General features: G+C 31.7%; 1 long non-coding RNA gene across 2 annotated transcripts; it reads left to right on the top strand.

The window, feature by feature from the left end:
- The first annotated feature begins 4,561 nt into the window (after positions 1–4,561).
- Positions 4,562–15,650, top strand: LOC143226272 (uncharacterized). 2 transcript variants are annotated; one of them, XR_013014531.1, is made up of 3 exons: positions 4,562–4,615; positions 13,452–13,586; positions 15,060–15,650. It is a non-coding gene; the product is annotated as an uncharacterized LOC143226272 (long non-coding RNA). The 2 variants fall into 2 exon arrangements; XR_013014530.1 differs by lacking the exon at positions 4,562–4,615 and adding an exon at positions 10,779–10,899.
- The last annotated feature ends 6,682 nt before the right edge of the window (positions 15,651–22,332 follow it).

Here is a 22,332-nt window from a genome sequence, read left to right as displayed (position 1 = left end):
AATATTTGTAAAACAGTTGACAATGAATACCTTTTTGCAGCTGTCTTTTCTCTAGTTCAAAATACAAAACTGCTGAGCTCACAAAGTACTTGCTCAGCTTTACGCTAAAATTATGAAACAAACAAAAACACCTTCGTTTTTATGAGCCTAAAAATACACACCTAAGATTATTTATTATACTTTTCGTGATGACACCTTTGTATTTTATGTTTCATCAATCACTTCAAAAGAAACATTCGAGGTTATTTCACCTGATTTATAAGAGAGCTTCTCTTTCATTAAGCACATTTTTCATAAACTAAATTATGACGGTGTTATAATTTAGAGTGTCTTTGAGATCTTATGAACAAGATAATCCATGTTAAAACTGTGTCTAACAATCGATTCTGCACATTAAGCTCTAATCTAACTGTAATTAATATACTCACAAACGTAAATAACAATAAATATCTATTTTCCTTAACTCCTTCAGCACCTTTATTTTGTACATTGTGTAAGCAAAGTTAATCGTTTTTCTATCATCTTAATGACGAGAAAAACCACATGTAGATAAAATATATACGCTGCCAGCCAAAATCTTAAGGCCAATGAACAGAAAAAAAAAAATATGCATTTTGCGTTGTTAGACTCAACCACTTATTTCAGTAGAGCTTCGAAAGATGGAAATAAGAAAAGGAAAAAAAAAACATCATTTTTAGCATTTAATAGGGAAAATGTGAACACTATGAAATAAGCCTAAATACTAGCTGGTCAAATGTTTAAGACCATACCAAAAAGAAGTCCCAAACAGGATAGGAAATGCCCAACAAGAGGTCTCAGTAGTGAGTGTCACGGCTGTCATTGCGAATAACTTCAAACATTCGCTTTGGCATGATTGACAGAAACGTTTGCAGAAGGCTGACTGGAATGTTATTCCAAGTGGTGAAGATGACTTTACGAAAACCATGCACTGTTTGAAATTGACGTTCATTTCTATAGACTTCCTTTGCCATCCACCCCAAACATTTTCATTGGGGTTCAGTTTGTACGAACACGCTGAATGGTCCAAAAGAAACGCGTTATTCGCCATGAAAAAGTCCTTTGTCCTGCGGGTATTGAGGATTTCAACGTTGTCCTGCTGAAAGATCCAGTCATTTTCACACAAGCAAGGGTATTCAGTCAATAATGGTGACTGCCAATATCGCCAGCTGCTGTTTGACGCCCCTGTATAACCTGAAGCCTCCATTGTTTCATGGAAGAAGAAAGCACCCCAGATCATGATGGAAGCTCCTTCACTGTGTCGTGTAGAAAATGTCTTCGGTGGGATATCCTTGTCGTGCCAATAACGTTTGAAGCCATCTGGACCACTCAGGTTAAATTTTTTTCTCATTAGAGAACAAAACATTTGTCCACTTTTCTACGTCCCATGTTTGGTGCTTCTCAGCAAAGTTTAAAAGAGTTGTTTTGTGGTGTGGAAGGAGGCGTGGCCTTTGAACACGTTTACGTTTTCTAAAGCCTTTCTCTTGTAAATGCCGTCTTATTGTTTTTGAGCTGCATTCTGCGTCCGATAGGGCCTTAATCTGGTTCTACGATTGGCTGGTGTTGTCTTGCCGGATAAACCATCGAATCCCAGTGCTCAACGTAAGCGAATTTTTTTTGGTCGACCACTTGAAATTCTCGTTCCGGTCAAGGTCTTTTAAGATATTTGCAACAGTAGTTAATTTGTTCTAAGACGATTCTTTGTGTAATACACCTATTTCATTGCAATGATAACTTGTGAAACTGCACGGTGAATTTCGAATTGGATTGAAATTAACAAGTAAACTTTAACATTATGGATTCGTGCCTACTGGTTGTGTGGAAATCCTAAAGGATAACATCTTAAGCCTCATAAATCCAGTGTTGTAACCACATTCTACACTCCATCACCGAGCACTATGTGTTAACTTTATTCTACGCTCTCTTACCTAGTATTGTGTATTAACTTCATTCTACACCCTCTTATCTAGTATTGTGTACTAAGTTCATACTACACCCCCTTACCATACTTCGTTCTATACATCTCTTTACCTAGTACTGCGTATTAACTTCGTTCTATACATCTTTTTACCTAGCATAGTGCATTAACTTTGTTCTATACATCTCTTTACCTAGTATTGTGTATTAACTTCATTCTATACATCTCTTTACCTAGTATTGTGTATTAACTTCGTTCTATACATCCCTTTACTTAGTATTGTGTATTATCTTCGTTCTATACATCTCTTTACCTAGTATTGTGTATTAACTTTGTTCTATACATCTCTTTACCTAGTATTGTGTATTAACTTCGTTCTATACATCCCTTTACCTAGCATTGTGTATTAACTTCATTCTATACATCCCTTTACCTAGTATTGTGTATTAACTTCGTTCTATGCATCTCTTTACCTGGTATTGTGTATTAACTTCATTCTATACATCTTTTTAACTTGTATTGTGCAATTGCTTGCTTGAAACAAGACGTTGTAGATATTGGCCAAGAATAATGAATTCATGATGTGCACATGGTTTTTCAAACAATACGTTTTTAAAGGTCCTGTTACTAAGAGCTTTCATGCTATCTTTTAAACAATATCACAAAGAATCGTGTATTTGTACTACTGAACAGTTCCCGGATGATAACACGTGAATATGTATAGGTAACATAGCTGAATCACAACATAACTCCCTGTAGTGTAACTATATTTAAGAGAATATTTACAATTCACATTAGATTTCACAACACTTGAACTATAGATATATGGCTATAATTTAGAATAAAATGAAATATATTTTGTGATTGGAATTCTTAAACCAATTGATGAATCGTCTCTACAAACAAACATCAATGATTTACTGTAACCAATGTAAATATTCAGTTAAGGTCTGCGAACATTTTATCATTTTGTTTCTCTTGCGTGTTACGAGAGGTTATAAACTCAAGGAATATTGTACACTATGTTTAAACAGTTTCTATCTACTTATTAGAGATCAATCGATCGATTTAGAGGTTACACGTGGAAGAGCGAAATGTCTAAACTGATATACGAGGTTCGATTCTCCGCATATAGCCCAACGTAGTTTTCTCTGAAAAAACAACATAAGTTACGGTTGAATGGTTTTTATAACTCTAATTATAATGAAACATTTTAAATCGAATATTACACAACTGAAATAAAACGTATATAAAATATATATTCACTAAATCTTGTTTATTGTTATATTTTATCTGTTTCAGCGACATCTCAGAAAGTGTCTTTAAAAATTAGTGTTAAATTTCAGAACTAAATCGATTGAGAACGTTGACGAATTGAACTTTACTAGATGTTCAAGAATTGTGCACTCGTACTGCTAACTTTTATACCAGTTTTATCATTATGTATTTCATTTCTTCATCATGTGTCACTATACCTGTCTCAAACTTTAAACAATATGTTTTATACCAGTTTTACCATCATGTATTTCATTTCTTCATCATGTGCTACTATATCTGTCTCAAACTTGAAACAGTATATTTTATACCAGTTTTATCATCATGTATTTCATTTCTTCATCATGTGTCACTATACCTGTCTCAAACTTTAAACAATATATTTTATACCAGTTTTACCATCATGTATTTCATTTCTTCATCATGTGCTACTATATCTGTCTCAAACTTGAAACAGTATATTTTATACCAGTTTTATCATCATGTATTTCATTTCTTCATCATGTGTCACTATACCTGTCTCAAACTTTAAACAGTATATTTTATACCAGTTTTACCATCATGTATTTCATTTCTTCATCATGTGCTACTATATCTGTCTCAAACTTGAAACAGTATATTTTATACCAGTTTTATCATCATGTATTTCATTTCTTCATCATGTGTCACTATATCTGTCTCAAACTTTAAACAATATATTTTATACCAGTTTTATCATCATGTATTTCATTTCTTCATCATGTGTCACAATATCTTAATGATTATCTTAGCATCCAAACATCTTATATCTGTCAAGGTTTACTGTATTTACTCTTTTTCTGTGTATCGTCTTCAATATTTTCCCGTTAATTTCCATATTCTGTATTTTGAAAAACAGTTTTTTCTGCCTGTAATATCAAATGGTGGCTTACAGTAACAACTTGTTTTTCTAGGCATTAGAAACAAACATATTATTCCTTGTTTCATATATAATCTACATGATTGTCTGTAATGTTATATGATTGTCTGTAATGTTATGTGATTGTCTGTAATGTTACATGATTGATTGTAATGTTACATTTGTAATGTTATATAATTGTCTAATGTTATATGATTGTTTGTAATGTTATATAATTGTCTGTAATGTTATATAATTGTTTGTAATGTTATATGATGGTTTGTAATGTTATATGATTGTCTGTAATGTTACATGATTGTCTGTAATGTTATATGATTGTCTAATGTTATATGATTGTTTGTAATGTTATATAATTGTTTGTAATGTTATATGATGGTTTGTAATGCTATATGATTGTCTGTAATGTTCTCTTATTTTTATAGCTATATTCTTAGAATTTCACCCTCTGTGAAACTGCGGAATGTCTACGGACTTATAGCGCTAGAAACCGGATTTCGATACCCGTGGTGAACAGGTTGCAGAAAGCTTTATCTCAAACAAAGAAAGAAAGAAAGCTTAATTTTTCACCCATTATACGTCTTTCACTTCCATCCAATATGCTCACTACATTATTTATATATGTGATTTTAAATTTAGATCCAATGTATTCACTACGTTATTTATTTATAATATTTTAAACATACATTCAATGTATTCACTACGTTATTTATATACAATATTGTAAACTTACATCCAATATATTCACTACGTTATTTATATATACTATTTTGGACTTACATCCAACGAGTTCACTAAGGCTATTTATATATAATATTTTAGCCTTACGTCCAATGTGTCCACTAAGGCTGTTTATCTATATTATTTTGGGCTTACATCCAATGAGTTCACTAATGCTATTTATATATAATATTTTACACTAACATCCAATATGTTCACTAGGGCTATTTATTTATATTAATTTAGACATACATCCATACCAGCATCATGTAGCATTGCGCGAAATTCCAAACAAACCAAAAATCCTTAGATGGTCATTTTTTGATAAATCCTATAATATATCGTAACATTTCAAAACAAAATTCTGCTTTTCATCAGCGACCATGTAGGACATTTTCTCTTAAATACATTAAACTTTCTATCCTTTCGTAGTAGTATAACAATAGGTGAACATTGCTTAAAATTCTTGTTGGTTTTCTACAGATAGAAATAACAGTTCTTGTTTTGCTTTAGCTGTAAACATGTCTAAATATATTGACAAGGTACTGGTTCACTTTTAAAGTTAATATAATACTATGCTTTACTAATCTTTTGAAAAGACATAAAAATTATTTCTGAATTCCAGTTGAATAAAATACATGAACGTGTCCAAACTTATTTCATATAAACATCTAGTTATATAGTAGAGACTTTAACTTCAGCCCCTCACTGCTGGTACAGCGGTAAGTCTACGGATTTACAACGCTTAAATCAGGAGTTCAATTCTTCTCAGATGGCTTAATAGATATCTCGATGTGACTTTGTTAAAAGAAAACAGATATCCCGATGTGGCTTTGGTAAAAAAAAACAACAGATATCCCGATGTGACTCTGTTAAAAGAAAACAGATATCCCGATGTGGCTTTGTTGAAACAAAACAGGTATCCTGATGTGACTCTGTTAAAACAAAACACACACAAACTTTAACTTCACATTATTACTTAGTCTTGACTTTATTGTAATTTGTTCTTTTTGTATTCTGCCTCCATTTTATCAGTTTCAAAAACTAATTATTTTCGTTCGTCACTTAAAAAAAAAAATGTTTATAACTTCTTCTTGTAGCCGTGGCTACACTAAGTGTGATAACCATTTACATCAACGCCATTCATTGGCGTTGGTGTATATGACTGAGTGGCCACTCAAGAGTAGCCAAAGAGTTGACGACGAGTTCTGTTAGCTTACTGCCTTTTTAATGTTCTGAGCGAAATGAACTTTCTGAAAAGACAAGGGTTTAAAAACAATGATTTTGTTTTTCATTGAGGTTCAACTTTATTTATAATTTATCAATAGTATATATGTATGTAAAACATTTAATAGATTCTCATATGGTTCCCACCGTCAGCCTTAGTTGTTATGTTATTACACTTGTTTACTTCACATATTGTTCATGTTTTGTATTGTTTCTTGATGTACTTCCTCAAGTTATTATAAATGAATTATTCTACAAATAACACATATTTTGTATAGACACATGTACTTACCACATTTAACAATCAATGTGTTAGTTAATCCATTATGTATCAGTATAATAGAGTTTGAGTAAAATGGTTGAGATACTTTTTAAATTACGGACGATCACAACATGTACGGTGTGAAGGTCTGTTAACTGTGTTAATATTTGGTGACATAACGGAAAGACAAATACTCTAAATTAATTTACTGAATTCATGCTATCGTAACTTAAAAATACTAGCTTTTGTCGGTCCGTGTTATTGGAGAAGATATGTGTGAACTTGCACAATTCTGGATACGGAAAACACCAGCTTACGATATTATAAGTGGCAGACACTGTTAGGGTGTCAAAAGCACAAAAACTATTATTGTCACAAATGAGGCCGGACTTCCCTTTTATGTTGTCGTTCCTTCGAGTTTCATCCCTCTGGAAAATAACCAAAATGGACATCAGAAACGAGATCTATATGCAATAGCCTGCGATTTTATCGTCTGGCGAGCCTAGATCATAAACCCGGAAAGCAGCTAGCTGGCTCGGAATACGAACTGAAGCTACTCATAATCCAAATGTACCAGCAGAAGCTAATACCATCAACCGACAAACCGAATTCACCCTACTATGAAACCATGAATCCCGTGTCATAATATTTCTCTGTTGTGTGTGTTTAAATAATTCTTGCTTATATAGTTCAGTTAGTAATGAAATTACTCGGCGAATTTCTGCTTTGCAAGTCGAACAAAATGTGTAATTAAACAACGTAACATATGAAATGTTCCTGTCAGCTCTAGTCATTCTATTTAGTTTACAATTTTAGATAAAATCTATGTATATATTGTATTTCTACTGTAAAAACTCAAATAAAAAATAAAATGTTTACAGTGTTTTACGTCTATTTTTATCGGAAATGTTGGGTTGTTTTAATAGCTGAACTTAGTTTAATTGACACATAAGGTCAGTCGAACTAAATCTAAGAATAGGTAAAAAAAAAAAAAAACGTTATTTTTCTTTGTCCCTAAAATTAGGTTTTTTTTCAACATTAAACATAAAATTCTGGAATATCTTTGTTTTCAAGTTTTCCGAAAACAACTTAGTGAGTAATACAGTATAACATATTTTAATATCTGTTTTAACAGATATCACGTTAACGTGATAAACTTCTTCAAACAACGTGATTTATTGAACCTAACGGCCCGGTATGGCCAAGCGTGTTAAGGCGTTCGGCTCGTAGTCCGAGGGTCGCGGGTTCGAATACCGGTCGCACCAAACGTTAACGTAACTTCGGTCATTAGGTTCATAAAACCAACATAACATGTAAACAATCAGGCATGTGTCTAAGCTTTGAGAAATGTACAGTTAAAGGGAATCTTTGTGGCTAACGTTTGTACTTGTAAAACAGAAAAGCATGGAAGCTGTAAGTTTTGTATGTTTGTGCATAGCACGTGTAATTGTTTAATTAAATGTCTGTTAAAATTAACTTACTTTCCTTCCAACACTGATAGCATTAAAATATTAATATTCTAAGGTTTTCATATTTAGATAAAATACATATCTAACTGAACTTTTGTATCATGCATTTATTCAGATTTTTTTACTTTATGATATTCTGTATCCTCACACGATAAAAAAGATAATTTTTTTTTCAAACTAGATAGGATGGAAACTTTTAATGTAATTATGAATGATGTAGCATTTGTAACAACAAATTAAAACTAGTTTATCATTTATTGTAAGAAAAGAGCGATTTTAGTGTTAATTATTAACAGTAACAAACGAAAGGATAAGAAACCCATTCCCTTTTAGTCCTTCATATTTTGTTCCTGTAATCTGCCTTCAGTGACTCTATCGTATAAAAGGGAAAAGGCTTTTATCCATTTCCTTTAGTGTCACACCCTTTGTTTTTCTAGTCTGTTTTCAGTAGTGCTATATGTCTGTGGACTCAAACCGATAACAAAACGGCTTTTGTGATGACAAGAAACCCACTTGTAGTTAAAATGTAAGAAAGTCGAAACGTTGTTCACCGCTTTATTTTGGTAAAAGTGTTAACACCACACCAGCCGTCCTTAAACCGGTTTTCGATACCCGTGATGGGCAGAGCATAAGCAAACGGTAGTCCGATCATGTAAAAGTAATATGTTGTGAAACATTTCAATACACATCTTGAAGAAAATGACGTTAGATAAGTAAATATTTATTTTTTCTTACTGAATACATTCAAAGTAAACTTTAGATTTTCTTTTATTCTTCCTTGAGGTTAATTATCTTTATAATTAAGCAGAAATCACAAACTCAGAGTTAAAAGTTTCCAGAATCTAAATGTAAATAATAATACATGATATGTGTTATATGATATTGTTTATTCTCTAAGTGTCAGGATATAAGTGTCTTTTCTAATCTAGCAATGTGTGAATTCAATTAAACACACTCTTCATAAAAGATGTAATATTAAATGTACGTTAGTCCTAACACAACCGACTTGCGACTAATATATTTAATTAAACTCATGCTTTGCTGGCTTAGAAAAGCGTTCAAAATTAAACTGTCCTGTAGAGATAATATAATAAATATAAAAGTAGATAATTATGCTGTCCTTATAACTGACTTAGAATAAAATAATTAAAATCTCCAAAGTTGTTGAGATACAACGAGGTTAGTTAATCATATTTTTTATTAAATTATTTACAACGTTGTTTAAAAACATTTATATTAATTAGTTCACGAATAAATAATCTTTTCGAAGTGTATCTTTATTGAAAGGTTTTAAGTAATTCATATTTACTTTAAAATCTAATAAAAAACACCTAAGTGGGTAAAAAAAGGTGTGGCTAAAATGGATTGAGCGTGCGAATTAAAGATATCAAATCAAATTTGAGGCCAAACTTGTAGCTACATTTATGCCATTGGTAATAATTTTACAGCTGATATTCATTCATTAGTCAGTTTGGCCGCGTGTTATATTTTATGTTTTACTACTCACCATCACGCCCAAAGCTGAACGAAAATCGCAGAATGGCTGACTAATGAATGTATATTGGCTGTAAAATTGTTACTAATGTTTATTACAAGTTAATCCGCCATTGGTGACTCATTAGTTACCAATTATGTTACCAAATAATTATTTTTAGGCCCAGCATGGCGAAGCGCGTTAAGGCGTGCGACTTGTAATCTGAGGGTCGCGGGTTCGCATCCCCGTCGTACCAAACAATCTCGTCCCTTTCAGCCGTGGGGCGTTATAATGTAATGGTGAATCCCCTATTCGTTGGTAAAAGAGTAGCCCAAGAAATGGCAGTGGATGGTGATGACTAGCTGTCTTCTCTAGTCTTACACTGCTTAAGTAGGGACGGCTAGCACAGATTAGCTCGAGGAGCCTTGTGTGAAATTCAAAAACAAGCAAACAAACCCTGGGTTTAGTTCACATTGTTTCGTTTGTAACGGCATTTCATTAACATATACTTATTTTAATATGAACGTTTGTTTTAGTTAAATATATATTAATATTTAGAAATTCACGCCACTTCTTGTGTTAAATATGTATTGTGAAATTCTCATCTATTATATAAATTTGTAGAAGATTCTAGAGTAAAGAATCATCAATTGAGATATGTGTATTTAAGTTCTAGTGACTGCCAGTATTGTTGCCAACTGAAATTTCTAGAACCTTGTCTAATGATCATAAAAGGTACACATCAAACTCGCTGAGAAATAGCATATATTATTAGTTTGCAACAGTTAGTATACTATAAACCTCAGGTAACTGTGATAAACGTTTATAAATCGAATAAAACTACCAAAATTTGACCAAGAACGTTCACAGATGTCGAACACTACAAACCATTTAACTTTAGACGACAGTATCTTTAAGAGGACATCAGATATTTTCCGCGGTGAAAAGTCAGCTTGTAAACTGCGTGAGTCCAGCGAACAATAGAGTTAGCTAGCTTACTCGTCAAGTGAACTGCTTCTATATCAAATTGAAAGTTATTCTCATGCCAGATAGAGGACTTAATATTGTTTGTGTGTATGAATCTTGTTGGCAATTATTATAAATTTGATACACATTCACATTCAATTAACTTTAAATTAAAAGTTCCGGCTATTTGAACTTGTACTACATCGCAAAGAAATAAAGAAATAAACGCCTCCAGTAGCTGAACGGTTTGTCTGCGGACTTAAAACGCTAAAAACCGGGTTTCGATACTCGTTGTGGGCAGAGCACAGACAGCCCATTGTAGCTTTGTACTGAAACCAAAATAACAACGCAAAATAAATCAGAGGCTCGTCAGGTATACATTATAATACGTACGTATAATTTTGTACGTAAATATATTGAAGTGAACCAATGCTGTTAACTTTTTCTCGCTGCTTTCATTCATATAAGAGAAACTTTTACCTTTTTACTGGACATTTGGCTACTCATTATTATGATTTTGCTATGTCTTTTAAAACTTCTATTATTTTACATTTTGATAATGGCTGCTATGACACATAACCTGGAACCAGGACTGGAAAGGCCAACTTCAGGTGACTGACGGTGGTTCTTGAACTTACCTGTTAGTCAGGTTATGATCATTACCATTTTGCTAGAGTGAGTACTTTACAACTTCTTTTACTCTGCTTCTCTCTTAACATTGTAGACTAGGTGTCAGCATTGGTTTTATGCTTTTTCTGTTTTTCAATGATGTTTTGTTTTACCTTCATTTTTTTATGAATTTTACTACATTTATTTTATTTTTACCTTTTTACCGAACGTTTGTCACAGATATAATGTTGAGGGGGATAATGGGCGGATTAAATGATACGTTAGTTTGCGAGACCGGTTTTTGTGGAAAAAAATGACTGCTAACATGAGGTTTTTTATGCATATGTTACTTGGTTTGTTCAACAAACCAGGTTTGGAAATCCATGGCATGTATTTAAAAAATATAATATTGTAACTTGCTCTAAATTTTATCTTGGCACAGACTGATGTTGTTAATAATAAAATATTCCAGGTAATCTAATGACAAAACTTTGCAAGTCTTGTATGTGTTATGAACCTGAGTTTCTATAATGTTTTATATTTATCATTGTTACAGTAAAAATGTGGATATCTATTGATATATATACATTTGCAGTCTAAATACTAGATTTAGGCTTAGATCTAAAATGAACATTAGCATTCTTATGTGTAGCCGAGTAATAAAAACATTGCTGTTACAGCAACACTTCTTTAAATGGATATATTGGTATTTACAAATTCCATCACAAGTGTTAAGATCTGTTATTTAGGACAGTAAGATGTGCAGTTACTTATAACTATCAGAGTGGAACAAAACATTTAAAGATTTGTAATCAGTGGTGGGGCACATCACAGATAGCCCATTGTGCAGCTATATACTTAACTACAAAGAAATAAACCTATTTTATATATATATCAAGAAGAAGGTAAACACTAAAGTATAGCAAGAATCATGGTATTACTGGAATAATCCCTGTATTTGTTTTTTGTCTCCTGTGATACATATAACATTAAAGTTGGATATCTGAGCCATATGAAGCTTTGTTTGGTATCACTGTAATATTGAAAATGTAGATTCTTGTTGATTGTTTTTCACAGAAATTTGCAATCCAAAAGCTGGATTTTGGCTGAGACAAAATGAATCAATACATTCCCATATGTGGCCTTTAATTTGATTTTTACATACACTACTCTCATTAGTCATTACTCACAGGAACAATTTCTGTATTTTAGATGCTTGTCCTTTTTCTGCTCCCTCAGTGGGGCAGTGATACATCTACATGCCTCATAATGCTAGAAATCAGGTTTTGATACCCCAGTGGGCAGAGCACAGATACTCCATCATGTAGCTTTGTGCTTGAATTTAAACATATCCTTTCTTCTTAAGTTATTTTTACTTAAACTTTAAATTTGGTAAAATAATATACAGCATTAGATTTTGATGGGGACAGTGGAGACGAGTTATTTGAAACCAAAAGCATGTAAACAAAATTCAGCAGTACTGAAATAAATTTTGTATGTCTTACCTCTGGTAGATGTGACGTAATACTTCAGTATTAGGTTGTGCTTCTCAAGGATTAAAAACAAAGCTGTTGACTGGACAGCTGCACATATATCGTAAAGTTGCATTTGATACAATATTTAAACATCTATTGCATATGATCACAAAACTTCATTCAGATTTAATGTGAAAATAAACTTTTGTCTCTACAAGACAAATCATAGCTGGTTAATTTAGAAATGTGTAACTAGAGGTCTTACAAACATAATTGGATATGTTGTTTTAAATACTTTACTAGGTTTATGTGATTGTCGGATTGATTCATGTGGTAAAATGACAAGTAAGTGATTTGATTTTTGTTTACAAAGCCTATTTCATACTTAAAGTTGTCCAGGATGGCTCAATATGCATCTAAAAATATGTACAACCCCATAGCTTTGGGGGGAAGAGGGCTAGGTGGCTTTTAAAACTCCAGCTAATATATATATTTCAGTGAAATGTTCACTGAAAACTCACCCATGTTTATCCTCGGTTTATTTTTCCAAAACTGTTCTTTTATAAGCTTTTGTGTGTACATGGAAACTACATGGTACAATTTATAAAATGTAAATCATACTCAACATACCGTACTAGCCCAAACATAAGTTGTTTTTTTCTGAAAGCATATAAGAACTGAACTTTCCTTAATTGTTGTCTGCTGTCTGAGGCACCTTTTGAGCACATGATCAATGGGCTCTTGTTAGGTCTTTAACGTTATTTTTCATGTTAAAACATGCTCATGTTACTGTTGGTCTTAGTTGCAGAGAAATGCATTACATTGTTTGTGATGTCTATGTTTAAGATTGTATTGATTAAAATTGATCATGGAGGAACCATCCATTAGGTTTGTGATATCCATAGTTTGTGGTTTCCATGTATTTGTAGGTGTGAAAGAAGTTTTCATAGTTAACTATAGTTCAACTTAAATACAGTTATCAATAGATGTTTATAAAATCCAGATTTAATCATAGGTTGTGAACCCAAGTCACTAACTGAAAGTGATCTGATTGTTTTATATGCAACGTCTCATTAGTTATTGTATCCACTATATTTTACTTGATAAGAAACATTTCAGTGTTTGTTCCTTTCATTTTTTCAGGGAATATTTTGGAGTAAAGATAGTCCTGTACTTTGCTTGACTTGGATTTTACACCCGTATGTTGATTCCAGCTTCAGTAGTAGGAGTGTTGTGTTTTCTGTATGGGTGCTTCACCTTGTTGGGTGATGCTAACAGGTATGAATAAGGGGGAGAAAATGATAGTTATCAATGTCTACTAGTGTTACTGTCATGAAAGCCACCTAGTTGATGTATGTAGCATTTGTTAAAAAATATTGTACATTAATGCGTGATCCACCTAAGATTATTACACATGTTACCTTTATCACTGATGGAGTTATTTCTTTCCACTGGGAGCGCAAACATGAATATTTTCCTCAGAGTGAATAAACGAACATCTTTACAGCTGACTCGCCACATCTCACTTTTGACTAAAATTGTGCAACACATTTGAAAGTCAGGTCTACCTGTATTGTGGTGTAGTATCGTTCATATATCAGTTGGAACTTACCATCCACCTCTCTGATAGTTTCTCGTAAAGACAGAGGAGCTGTAGAGTAACCCTATTAATAAAAGTGATGAAAAACTGCCAAGATATTCACTGAAATTAATAAAGATGGCATTCTTACTTATAAAAACAATTTGAATATTATGTCATTAGGTATCAGCCATAATTTTCTATGGTTTACCTAATATTTATAAAGAAGGAGTTTCATTACGACCTATTGTTTTCTACAATGGAGCTTTCAGCCATACTTTACTGGGCTTTAGTTGAATATTTAAAATGTTCACTATCATTGAATTTATATAAATAAATGTCAGTATGTGTCTGTTTCTCATACGTCTCCACGTTTCTTGCTCAATTAACACCAAAGCTAACACGGTGATATAGCTCTGTTTGTTATTCGTCTACAAACCATTAACTAGATAATCAGACCAACTCTTGCAATTTCATCTTTCACAAATACTAATGGTTATCTTTTGTGTTTTACACTACATTATTTATACCCAATAGAAAATTAAAGTTTCAATCTGTCAAGCGACCTGGTTTGTTGTTTTCTTTATGCAGCTTTGTCTATTTTATCATTTGGTTTCAACTTTTTTTGATGGAAATTACTGATTACACAGGTGAGCTTAGCTGATTGCCTTAAAGTATATTATCACATTTATAGAACAGTGTTTTCTGTGTATTATTATTCTCTGTTCTTAGTTGTACTATTTAATTACATAAAACATTATTAATTGTAATAATTTCGTAAATAGAAAAGTGAGCTTAAGTCTCATAGCAGTTGACAGCAAGAAAGAGAAGACCCAGGAGAATATTATATTCTTTATTTTTCATATGTGCGTTTTATTTATTATTTATATCACTGAGTAAAATGTAAAAAATGTAACTTATGAGATAAGGTAAAGTAATTATTTATAATATGGTATGCTTTTGAGCAGCTCATGGGTTATTTAATTTTTGGGTTTTGGTTTCAGTTTCGGATCTCTTGTAAAAACAATCTTGTGAGGGATGTCAACATATTTAACTTGATTATTATTTTAGTTTCATGTACAATAAGATTATGTTCGCTTTGGCAACATTTTAATTGACACATGGGTGTTAGTTTCGGAGCTCTCCCAGTAATAAATTTGTTTCGGTTTCAGCATTTTCAATAACAATAAAAACGTGTCTCTGGTGATGTTCTGGTTTACTGCCAAGTCTTACAGTGATAATTTTATCAGCATTGTAGACAAGTCTAGTAGAGGGAGGCCTGATGTTGCTTGACATATCCCTCTGGATACATTCATCGTCTTTTATTTCTTTTGAAGCTGGTGTTTCTGCCTGAAGATTTCATCATAATTAGTGATTAATCATCAATCGAAAAAAATGTTTTAATAACATCAATCAGTTAATAAACATTTTAAAAATATATAATTTATTCTTTATGTAACAATCATTTTACTATAATATGAGTAAAACCAAATAAGTGTTTATATGAAAATTGTAAATTATGAAATTGGTTTAAAATGTCTGATAAACGTTTTCTCAAAACTACGAAATATATCTCAAGCATTGTCCCAAATAGTGAGGAAGGTAATATAGAGAAGATATAGCTTTAAATAATGTTTTACATTTATATTGTTTGTTCACAAATATTAACTTGCTAAAACAAGATAAAACTACTGTTATAAATAAATGTCAATTGTTCTCCTCATTTCATTGTTATATAAATTAAACATGAAAAGTTATGTAATCTGAACTACAAAGGACTATAAAGGAGGAATTTTCAAACTGTCTTATCATAGTTGTAACACTGTAGTAAATCATACAGTTTATAGTACTTTAAAATAATCAATAATCTTAGTGAAGTCCAAAAGAAGACAACTGGATATTTCACTAAATGTCTGTCAGACCAATGAAAGTTGACTGACTATAAAAACAAACACTGATGCAAAATGTCTGAAAGTGTTATTAACAAGATATGGTGGAATCACTTGTAACACAATGGTACAAATACACTGGAACTGGACTGAAAAGAATAAAGTCCACATTTAAGTAAGTTACCGTTATCTAACGATTCGCTACAATTATGGGATAATTGTTAAAAACAGAATCAGATATTCGTAGCTCCAACCGAACGTCATTTCAGTGTATGTACGGTTAAAAACACAAGAGGTTTAGTAATACTACTGAGACAAGGTATATTTTAGTTATAGTAAGACACAAAATAACTCACTTTAATATCAGTAGTGGAAGTATGTGTGATAATGAAAAATCACGAATGGACACTCTGACCTTTATGTTTTTCAGATGTCATTAAGACGATACATAATACGCTGTCATATATGTTAACGTTTGGTTCTGACTTCAGCTGAATGGATGATAATTGTCTTCCCACGTGTAATAATATTGAAGAAGAGATGATTGATCAGCTTAACTAGGGTACAGAATTATCAGACCTCAATAGTATCGAACATGTATCGGTCTCTTTTGGAAGAATTACATGTATTCAAATGACTCTGAACAATGCATCTTTTTCAGTAGTTGTGGATGCCTCAGGATCTTAACAACACTAATTGTAAGCATGCAACATCGATATGATATTGGTCACACAGTATACATTGCATTAAAGTGAATTGTTTTTAACTCTAAAAATGTGAATTCATTTCTACTAAATATTAATCGTAAACGTAAGATAAATGAAAAATTAATTCAATTTTGAACCAGATACAGATATTCACATAAATTAAGTATCAGAATGGTTGTAATTATTTTATAACAGTAATTTTGCATTAACATTAATAATGTGCTATTAATTCCATTATATTTCAGTTGCTTCTTGCAATATATATATATATATGTAGGTATAAATAAACTTGTATGAAGTGAAAGTTTAAAAAAGAGCAGATTTTTGTTTTTAATTTTACACTGATGGTGTATAATACTGAGTACTATAAAGAAAAAGAATTTTAAATCTACAAACCGTTGTCAGTAAATCAGAGTTTAATGTCTCTTTAGGTTTGTCATCATTCACGATTATCCTAGCGCATTTCTTTCGTTTAGTTTTATCAGAACCTGAAGCAGGCTTGCTCACGTTTTCCGTTCTTTCTGTTTTCCTTTCTATTGTGTACTTTTCATTTATTGTATGGGTGTTTGTGTTTTTATAGCAAAGCCACATCAGGCTATCTGCTTAGCCCACTGAGGAGAATCGAACCCCTAATTTTACCTTTGTAAATCCGTAGACTTACCGCTGTACTAGCGGGGTCATTTTTTGTCTGCAAGATGGTTGGTTGTGTCAGTTTTTGCTTTAACATCATATTATTTTCTCTTTTATTAAACTTATTTGTCGGGGCCTTCTCACATTCATGGATCATTGAAACAGCTTCTAAAATATCTAATTCACTAGGGGTGATCTTTTCAATTACAAGCGCCTGGTCTTCTAGCATTGTATAGGCAAAAACTCCACAAGACCCGAGGACGCGGTTTTTCAGGGCTTTCCATTCGCCCTGGCTTTTTTCATTTCAGTATCTCTGATTGGTGGAGAAAATCGTCGAGAATAGAAAAGACATTCGGGATAGTTTTATGGACTGTCAGAATCAGTTGTGGGATTTCGGAACTTATCTCTTAATTCTTTAAAATAAGGTGGTCTGTAAGCTCTATATTTCTTAAATGGTTTCTTTTTTTTTTCTTTGTTTCTTCCTAAAAACATCAAGAATCATGATAAGTTGATTTTAAATACCATTATATAGAAAATTTATACAGGGCAAAAACTTATAACTGGTTTATATCAATTTAATGGATATCAGCTAAAATAATACGTCTTCAATCAACATTTCTATTTAAATATCCAAATTTTAAACAAACTAATTGGCTCCATGATTGATTTTTAATGAGTAAAATGGGGGAATGTTTATCTTATATATAGCAAAATATTTACAACTTTAATGATTTGGGGATACTATGTGGAAAATATCACATTCCTCTTGTACTAATGAGAACAAAATGTAAACAATTATTTATAAGTGATATTAAAATATGAGAATGTCAAAAGCAATAAAGAACAGAAGAAATTGAAATGAAAAAGGATTTCGGTATTTACAGCTTTACGTTTGAGGATGTTAAATTGCGTGATGCATATTTAAGTTAGCTTATTGTAAATATCGAGAAAATTGTGGGGCAATAAGTTTCCTCCATATTTATTTGTTTGTTTTTATCAGAAAGCTACAAAATGGGGTATCTGTGTGTACTCGCCACAAGTATTAAAAGCAGTCTTAGAGTAATGAGCACTCGGTCTTACTACTGAGTTCCAATATTGGTTCTTAATCTATGACTGCTTTTTCATTTCAATATTTTAACATTCAAGGTTTGTCTGGAAGCCGTTTAGCTTCGAGATGGCGCTGCAACATTTATCAACATCGAGAATATAGATTTGAATTAAAACGCAAGAGGAAGAAGAACACGACAATAAAGAAGCTTCATAAAAAATGAAATGAAACATTTTTAAACTTTCTGTGGACCGTAAAAGAATCCAATACTTTCTAGCTAACATAAATGTAAATTCGTTAACCCAAAATAAACCAATATAAAGGAACGCCATTATACCTATATTAATATAATATAATAAAATTATATATTGAGACATATAACACCGTCCTCTACATTCCGACACTCAGTTACACAACCCTTTCTAAACATGTGGTCAGCTTCCGGTCAGTTACCTCTTTCTTTGTGAAACTGACGATGACCGAAGAAGGTCGAAACGTTGTTCGCTCTTCTATGTAAAATATTTTCTCAACCCAAACGAGCCGTTTTTTGCATATATATATATCTTTCCAAATGTTAAAACAGTAGAAAATGAGTAATTTTTCCACTTTTGTTGTCTATACATTTCATTATATAATTTCAGTTTACAGACAAACAACAATATCAGGTTATAACATTTGTTGTTAAGAGACATGACACAAAGTGATCGTTGTTATACAGGGAAGCTGTACACCAAACTTGGTTAAGATTCATCCGTAGCTGTGTAACTTGTGCATATACTGTGGAAACGCATGACGCATAAACAGGGTCAAGTGAGTATACAAATTTCATGCATGTTTGGAAATGGCTGCAGAGATAAAGAAGAAACCTGTATTTTATATAGATATATACAACATTTCCAGAAGGTAGTTATCATTAGGTGTCCATTCAAACCGTCTACAATTTCCATCCAAAAAGTGATACCGTGCCATCAAATTGAAACTTTATTTTAAGGTGGAAGATTAGAGAGTAAAGTTTATAACCTTAACACATTATATTTATATCGGAGTCTAAACTTCACGAAGAACACAAGCATAAAAATGTATAGAAAGTAAGTTAACATACATGATTGAAGATATATTACATTATTCTTATGTCTGTTTATTTGAAATTAAGCATAGTGATCTATTTGTGCTTTACCCACCATGGCTAACGACACCCGGTTTCTAGCGTTATAAGTCCTCAGACCTACTGCTTTGCCACTACAAGGCTCTTGCTGGGAAAGAGAATAATATGATGACATTTTCTATCATTACATTACTTACTTGAGGAAGTTGAACATACCGCACTTTCCTTGGTCTATTTTTCATAATATTGTGTGGTTTTCTATTGTATTTTAAATGTTTATTTGATTTTACTATTGAGTTTTGTGGTTTTAATGTATTTTTCTCAACGATCACCTCATCTTTTTCCCTTCTGACTGGCAGCACCATTTCAAACTTATAAGACTACAAAACCACCAATAAATAACATAAGTGATTTAATTTAACTGTAATTTATACATCAGTGTTATTTCAATTAAAAATGGAATCTAATTATAATCTAGAAATAATAATATTTAGCAACTAGAGGCACAGGGGCTTCCTCAACATGTTGAATGACAGTAATTAAACAGAAATAAAATGTTATAACATAACAGGGATAATTTAATAAATATTATACTTGCTAATAAATTTTTTAATTAAATATCGTATTAAAATAAATTGGAAATCATTAATTAAAAATAACAACTTTGAATGAAAATGCCCTTTGTATTTATCTCAAGTGTTTTCCAAGTACTCTAATTGTAAAAGTTTAGGTTGCCAATATTTAACACCTTTCAACTTCAAGTATTTGTAATAACACACAGTACCTTATTGTATTTACATATAAAACTGGTTAAACAATAACATACTTAGAAGAACTTGTAATATTGAAAAAATTGCTCCACAATTTAAGTTTTAAATGATGATCCACACATAAATTACAGTTTATTATAAACTAATGATGCTAATTTCACCTTATTATTTTTTTACTGCAAGTGTTTGTAACCATTATTTATTATTCCAGTTAATGAACATTTTGGATTTCTCAGCCACTTGAAATTTATCATCAAGAATGTACACAAATGGTTCAACTATTATTATCTTAGAAATTATATTAAGATCTATTCAACTAAACATAAGAAAATAATATTTTTTCTTGCCTTAAACAAGTTATCAAAAGTATTATTCCTGCTGCACCAATCATGAGGGGAATGGGATGATCTAATATTGATGTTACTGAAATGGAAAAATACAAGTTAAAAGAAACTGAATTTAGAGCAGTTTGTTTTTGTTCTGTGATAATATTGAAGGAGATTATGTTTCATATATTATACCTACGGTTAAGAGAACCATATAATGACAGCGTTCTGAGTTACTAGAATCAAATTTCCATTCAGTATTCAAACAGAGATACACATACACATCGATAAAACAGTACAGGTAACGAAGTGTGAAGTATCAGTATGGCTTTACTTCTCCAGTGATAATACCAGTAAATATATTTATTTATCACATTTTAAAATTTATTTTATCTCTTGTTTTTGTACTTTATAATAACCAAATATACTGACTGTGTTTTCACATTAAAATAGTATGATAATTTTATGTAACATGTGACTAAACATCTTTATTTCAGATATATTTATAACAAGACAAAAGACAAGAGTAACGATTTCTCAGACTTTCAAAGATGCATGATTGTCGATACTGACTTGCTTACAATTTGTAAACTGAATACTGTTTATCTGATAGACTACTCATAGAAATCTATAATTAGTGTTTACAAGAACTAAAAACGAAAAAAAAACACCTTGAAAAACTATCGGAAACAATTCAAAGTGAATAAACGTTTTTTTTTAAAGTTGCTACGGGTGGTGAAATGGTAAGAGATGTATTCTTCATGATAGAAAATAATGACCAGTAACATTTTTCCGTCACGACATCTTGTCACTAGCCTTTCTAAACATACTGTCTCATGTTGAAAATAAGCGTTGAATAACATCATTTGTATAGTAACTTACTTTTGTTTGGAGAATGACTGAATGATGAGACATTCACTTCTGGTTCACATGGATCTAAAAAACGTCCGTATATGTAAATAGTGTTAACTTTGACAATTAATAATAAAATGCAGGATGAAATATATAATTAATAATTGACTGCTTAGTTTGTTCAAAACAGTGTTTCCTTTTCGATTTATTTTAAAATTAGAAGTCACAAATACTGGTCACAACACAGATTAAATCTCATCGCGTATCCATCAGGACATTCGTCGAAGTCTTTGTCAGGTTGTTCGAATGCTAAAATAAAGAATAATATAATTCATAGTTCAAGTATTGTTGACATCAGGAAAACTACTTTGTACTGTTTGTTTGGAATTTAACATAAACCTAAACAATGAGCTATCTGTGCTCTGCCCACCACACATATCGAGACCCGGTTTTTAGCACTGGAAGTCTACCGACATATCGCTGTACCACGGGAGTATGTTTTGAACTGATATAACATTAATGTTATTATACCAAACTTCTACAAGTCGATAAACTACGTTTTATTAAATAGATAAAGAGCAAGATAAACTATCAACTACATTTGTTAAACTTTGTTTATTCCTAACAGAATTTTCGATTTATGAGCTTTCCTGAAGAAAAGTAGTTAATAATTTATTATGGCCCCTAAAATATATTTTTGGTATTGTAAGTCACCATAGGTTTCAACTCAATATATTTTCATTATTAACGATATGTAAGGATTTACAGTGCTAAAATCAAGGGTTCGATCTCCCTTGGGTAGACACGAGGATTTCCCGTTGTTGCTTTCCTATAAGAAAACACACATTTTCATAATAAGAAAAAAACATAACGTGACTGCAAATCTTTGAAAGACGATATTCCAAAAATATTAAAATTATTTACGAACTCCTGAGTTTATTCTCTTTACAGAAGAGAGAGTAAACAGGTCCCGCATGGCCAGGTGTTTAAACTTGTTTAGCAAAATTTTAAATGTTTTCACACTTGAGAAGGGTAAACAATCTTCTAGAGGTTTTCTTTTCCTTTCTGTTTTCAGTCACTTCCTTATCAATTGATGTACATTGTAATATAGTGCCAAA

This window comes from Tachypleus tridentatus, chromosome 9, assembly GCF_004210375.1.
Source record: "Tachypleus tridentatus isolate NWPU-2018 chromosome 9, ASM421037v1, whole genome shotgun sequence".
NCBI lineage: Eukaryota > Metazoa > Arthropoda > Merostomata > Xiphosura > Limulidae > Tachypleus > Tachypleus tridentatus.
Note: the sequence above shows the minus strand (reverse complement) of the source record. Positions and strands in the feature narration are given on the sequence as shown.